This window comes from Nomascus leucogenys, chromosome X (assembly GCF_006542625.1).
Source record: "Nomascus leucogenys isolate Asia chromosome X, Asia_NLE_v1, whole genome shotgun sequence".
NCBI lineage: Eukaryota > Metazoa > Chordata > Mammalia > Primates > Hylobatidae > Nomascus > Nomascus leucogenys.
The window spans coordinates 29,342,832-29,348,965 of NC_044406.1; the positions used below are offsets into that span (position 1 = coordinate 29,342,832).

Below are 6,134 nucleotides of genomic sequence, written 5' to 3' on the forward strand. Positions count from 1 at the left end.
CTCTTCCCAAGGCTTGACGGTCCTTGCTAGGACTGCAAAGGAAGATAGCCCTACTGCTGTATCTGCAAGATTGTGTTCATAATCTTTCAGTACTTGATGTACTCAGTGCATGTTCCTGCTGAGACACTGTTACACATAAAAGTTAGTTTTTATAATACTATCAGTATTCAAATTCAGATATGTTGGGCTGGCTTGGGAATCTGAACACTATTATGTGACATTTTTCTGTGGGAAAATGGCGCTGCTTAAAAAAAAGTCTTACCAATGGATCATTAGAAATTGAGGCTCCCCCTGCACAGACTCTAGCCTTTAGATACCAAGATAATTGTATTTTAATAAAGACATTGCAATTACTCAAATAATCTAGTTTTGCTCAAACATCAAAAAGGCATAGTTCTTTATACCTAACAAAATGAATGGTATTACTGAAAAAAATAAGCTTAATATTCTATGAATTTCCTGCACTATGGCCAATTGCGGATGTACCCAGCAGTTAACATACTGCTCTCTCCCTGAACCTCTCAAATAAACTCTGCATTAAAAAATTGCTACCAGGTAAACAAATATATCTTTCATGCCCACACCCCAGAACAGAAGGCGTATCATCTTTGAAAGTAGCTGAAGTAATAACAGTAATAGTAGTAATGATGACGACAACGTAATAATAAGAACTAACTCTTTTTGAGTATTCACCATTGCTAGGCATGTTTTAAATACGATACATCCTCTGGCTCATTTAATCCTTATATGAGGTAGGTACCACATTATCCCTTCAAAAATGAGGGAACGGGTCAGAGATTAAGTAATTTGCCCACGAACACAGAGCTAGTTAGTGTCAGATCTGAACATCTGAGCATTTTACCCCAGAGATCATATTTTTAACCTCTGCACTCTGTGTGTAATTAAATAACTTGGTAAAGTCTTAAAATGAACACAGCGTGCTTACTGACAGTCATTTTTCAAACGAAAGAGTGGTTTGGAAACCAAAAAAAAAAAAAACCCATCTTGCCCTTTATTAGGAGTATTTCCTTCAACCAAGATAAGACTGAACACATTTATGGAAAACAAATTTAAAATATACTTAGCTTTGTTTTTATCACCTTCAAATCCTTCACTTAATTGTCTGAACATCACAAACAGTGGTAACAGTATGTAACCTCAACACGCTAACACTTTATTTTAAAATCTTGAAGTAAAACAAACACACTGTCCCATGTTTACACTAAATAAACGAGGGTAAAATAACGCAAGAGGTCCAATACCTTTGAAAAGTTTCAAATCAGCAGTAATTCATGGTGGGAACAAGATATTCCTTTTATGAAAAACCAAAACTATGCTCTTTCAGCAAAACTGCAAGATTTGCCTGCTTTAATGACAATATTAGGCTGAGATGGACTAACTTAAATTTTTATTTCAAAACATGTGCCTAAATTTAGAAATTCTTCATTGACAATCTAAAAAGCCTATCAGTTTATCTCCCACAAGAGCCATCTGATCCACATAAATCTAATTCCGGACAGCTAAAGGTGTACTATTAATACCTACCATTTCAGTGAATAATTAACAAAAAGCAGGCAACCCTCAACAATTTCTGGAGCACAAGCTGATTTTTAAAATCATCTATTTGAAACTCAGACTTTGCCTTTCCAGGAGACAATGATCAATATGCTAGGTTTCCAAGCCAGCTCACAAAAGCCTAAATGTCCAAAAGGTTACAGAAGTATAACAAAACACAGAACCTGTGTGGGCAATGTTTCTACAGGAAAATCAATTTAGCATTCCAGCTTAGGATAACAGCAACTACTCCTGACCCATTTAGCCCTGGAGGTAGAAAAAGGAAATCTTCCCTCCCATAACTGGAAGTCTGAGCTTCCCTAGGACCACAGACCTCGGCTTCCACTATGAAGGAGGGCAAAAAGGCTGAGCTTGGGTGGGAGGAGATCCAGGGATGAGGAAGGCAAGACCAACTGGGAAAGAAGGATGGGGGGGTTGGGGATGGCAGCTGAAAGGAGTGAGGAAACAGTGCGAAGACGGCGGGCTGCTGAAGAGGATGAGTGTACAGTGCCTGTTCCTGCAGCACGTGGGCTTTTACCAACTTTCCTCCTTGGTGCTTAAGGAGAGGAAAGAAGAGGAGAAACCATTGGAGGGTCTTGACGGTGCCTGCCTCACTCTGGCTATTCTCATCCTCCTTTTCAAGAAAGAACAGGGTGGGTTAAGAGGTCTTATCCACATCCCTCTTGACCTAGAGCACGGGAACGTGGAGAAGGGACTTGGAGGAGTTTTGGTGCCTTCCTTGTTAGCAGCCACCCTATCAAAGACTTCAGTGTCAATGGAAAACTAAAGGTGCCAGGTAAATGGCAGGAACAGCATCAGAAGGAGAGGATGGAAAGTAGAGAAATTTGAAGCAGGGAGGGAAGTAGGATGTTAGAGTTGGACAAATAGAACTGTCCATGAATTAAACTATAATAAATGTTCTTATTTAGGATTAATTCAGTTTGATAGTTCCAAATATTTCATCAGGTCCGTTTCACTTTTAGAGAAATAAATATTTGTGGCCATGGTAATAATTTGAGGTTTACTATATAGAAGGTATGAAAATAAACTTATAAGTAGATATGAGGCAATTTCCTGGTGTTTTATCTTTATACGGTGGCAATATAAATCATTTCAGAAAGGCTTTATTTACTTGGTAAGCATTCAGTTACATTATCATTTGTTGATTTTTTTCACCCTAATAAATAGCCCAAATACCATGAGTAATTATTTTCACAAGTAAGGAAGTATATTTTATTTAACTCTTTCTTGGGAGTACAACTATATTTAAAAACTTATTCAGACCACAGATTGCCCATCAAGATGCCAAGGGATTATTTAAAACAGTCTCAAAAGCCACATAATACACACACATGCTGATGTGTACTGAGGAACACAGGACTTCTTTTTCTGTTTCCATGAAGACAGGACTATTTAACTGAAGGCCCCCAAACAATGTACTTCTTAAAAGATGAAGCAGCAAACCCCAAATTTCAAAGCGTTTCTAGAACTTTCAGCCAGAGATAATTAACTAGGCAGCTAAACCTGACCAAATGACTTGGTGGAGGATGACTACCAGACATTTAGTATCTTTTTCTCCTTTTTTTCTGATTTCTGTGGCTGTTTTTCCACTTCAGCTCTACTCAGATGTGGAGCCCTTCTCTTGAGCAGGCTCTGCAGCACATAAGAAATGCAACAGCAGAGACCAGTGGGAGATAAAAGTGACCACTGGCAAGATGTTCCTGCTGTTTCATCAACACCTCAGATACTGCCTGGGAACCTGTTAAGGTCTTTCATTCCCTTGCCCCATAGCAGATTATGGTGGATCCCAGAAGAGCTGCCGTCTTTTCTGCAAATCATGAATAGGGTCCAAAACCTTTGTATCAAATTATTAAAGAGAAGAAAAACAGGGTCAGCTGTCAAGTACTCCACTTGCTGGAGAAGGCAGGGATGTGTATGTGTACCTCCAAACTCTGATAAAGCAAATTCAAACCCCTACAGATAGTTGCCATTTAATAATGTAATTTGAAATACTATTCAGGACCAGAATAAACAAAATATTTGTTCTTTGAAGTATCTTGGGCATGCTGACACAAGAGGCAAAGTTACTGAAAATATCTGAATTTCAGAAAGGTCACTACCAGCTATTAGGAATCTCTTTACAGATCAGCAGACTTCTAGCTCAAATGTTACCTCTCGCTAGAAAATGGATGCATCTGAAAAGAAAAAAAAACCTTGAGATTATCTGGAGCCAAGGACACTGAAAGCTTTCAAGATTACCAACAGAACTGAAAGGTTTCTTTGTAACACAAATTTCCATTTTCATAAAATTTGTATCAGTCAGCACAAAAACTTATGCAGAGTATGGTGAAAGAACACACGCTCTAGAATCAGACCTACATGAGTTTGAGTTCTAGCTCTGCAATTTACCAGCTATATAATCTCCTCAGGGAAGTCGCCAAAGAATACTGGAGGTTAGTATTGTTCTGTGCAATTGGGATAACATTATCTTTAGCATAGGGTAGCTGTGAGGATTTCCAGTGCCTGAATATAATCGACGTTAGCTCTGTTTGCTCCAATAAACTGTACACAATGTGGTATCTATAATTGAGGAGAAGACTCCTTCACATAAACATATGGAAGAAAATTCAGGGTGATTGAATGCAGATTATGTTCTTTCAGATGTGAACATGAAAATCACATATTTAATATTTACCTTCACTGAAGTCTAACTTTCCCTTGATTAAGCCAGTTGTAAGCAAGTGGGGGCGGGGGCTGTCCCTACGGTTGTAAAGATTCGTATTACACACTGACTAAAAAGCATGTATATGTATGTGCCTGTATTCTTCCGGTGTTCATAAAAACACACCATCACAAAACTTACCATGGGTGATGAGGCCCTTTATAATTTAACACTGTGCAAAATTAAACTCTCACCTCAAAAAAACCTTTCTTCTTCCACGTGTTCTTGTATACTACTGCAAATCACTGCTAAAGCAAAGAAAAAAGTAAATTCTCTTATCCTTTCAAAATGAAAAAGTGCGCAAAGAAAGCTCAGTCTGCCAAACTGCTCCCTTTTCTCATTCATTCTTGTTCTTTTAGAAACCAGAAGTAAATATACTGTATGCCAAAATGACTGCCTGATTGACAAACGTCACTGAAGAAACACATCGAACTGACAAGCCCGGTCTGGACCAAAGGTGGCAAGTTTTCTTAAATAATTTAAATAAGTTACATTTCAGTAGAAACAGAAGGCTTTACACTTTAACACATTAACAGTGTTAATTTTAACACATTAACAAACTTTGGATTTTTTTATGCAGCTTACTTTATGCCTCACCTGTCCCTCACCCTTCAAATCCTGCTTTTAAGCACTTTATGAGATGGCACACGGTAGTAAACTACAGAACTCCAACTGGGAATAACTCTAATCTGTTGTTGGACCTCAGAGGACTGCTTGTGTGATCTTTAAAGGAAAGCAGTGTTTTCTCCTTACTCAACGCCTACCAACAGTCATCTGTAAACCTCCTCTCCAACAATTCTTACTATACTGCTACTAACCTTCACATCTCTCAACACCCTCAACGGCCCCCACGCTGGTGCTGCTAGTCCTCATCCTCAAACACCTTCCTGGGGGCTTAAAGCCGGTTCACAGAGGCTCACTCTCCGCAATGCCTAGGGTCCGGCGAGGAAGGGCATCGTCCCCTCCGTTTGGGGGACCAAGGCCAACCAAGTCGACACCCCACCCCAGCCACTCCCTCTCCCCTCGGCCTCTCGGGGCGTCTGGGGCGGGCGCGGACGCGCCAGGCCCTGCGCAAACCTCCGGCAGCCCCGCAGTTCCCGCTGTCAGCAGCAGTCCCGGGCCGGGCTGAGTCCCCGGGACACCCGCAGTTGCGCACACGCCCACCGTCTCAGGCACAGGGTCACTGGGACGATCCCGGGGGCGCCCCCGACGTCCCCGCTCGGGCAGGTGCCGGGCCTCCCCGCGGACACTCACCAGGCGGCTGCTGCTCTCTGGCCGCCGCCGCCGCCGCCTCGCCCTCACGCCCGTCGCCTGCTCCCGCGGGGGGTCCGGGCCGGCGCCGCTTCCCCGCCCGAACCCCCAGGGTACGCGCCGTGCGGGGCCGGGATCCGGTGTGAGCCGCCGCCGCCGCCGCCCCCTTTCCTCCCTCCTCCCTCAGTGCGTCCCTCCCACCGAGGCCCGCCTCGTATTTCCTAGATCCGGTCTGAGCGAGAGCTTGGCAAGCAAGCTCTGGCTTCAGGGCTTCCGTCGGGCGCCGTCGCTCGCCAGGCACAAAGATGGCGCCGCCGGGTACCGCCAAGGGCGATCTCGCGATGCTTCCCGCACAGGAACAGGAGGGCGGGGTCCCAAAGGAAAGGTGATAAGTTAGGGAAGCCTGAGCAAACGCTTCCCATATCGGAAATGGGCAGTACCAGTTACCGAGGAAGTTACTGCGCCTGCGTGCGCGGGTAATGACGCATGCCCGGAACGGCCCCTAAAGTAGGACCTAGTTCTCCAGGTTTTACCTGTTTCCACTAGTGGCGCGGGGCGGGGTAATGAAACCCAGTCAAGAAACCCAGTAAAGGGCTTGGCAGGACCA

General features: G+C 43.3%; 1 protein-coding gene across 3 annotated transcripts in view; it reads right to left on the reverse strand.

The window, feature by feature from the left end:
- The window catches only part of TAB3 (TGF-beta activated kinase 1 (MAP3K7) binding protein 3), a 61,444-nt gene extending 55,639 nt beyond the window's left edge, over positions 1-5,805 (reverse strand). For all 3 annotated transcript variants that reach the window (XR_004028756.1, XM_030807318.1, XM_012500892.2), the window contains exon 1: positions 5,531-5,805. The gene's annotated coding sequence lies outside the window, so the exon portion shown is untranslated. The remainder of the gene's footprint in view (positions 1-5,530) is intronic.
- Between the last annotated feature and the right edge of the window lie 329 nt (positions 5,806-6,134).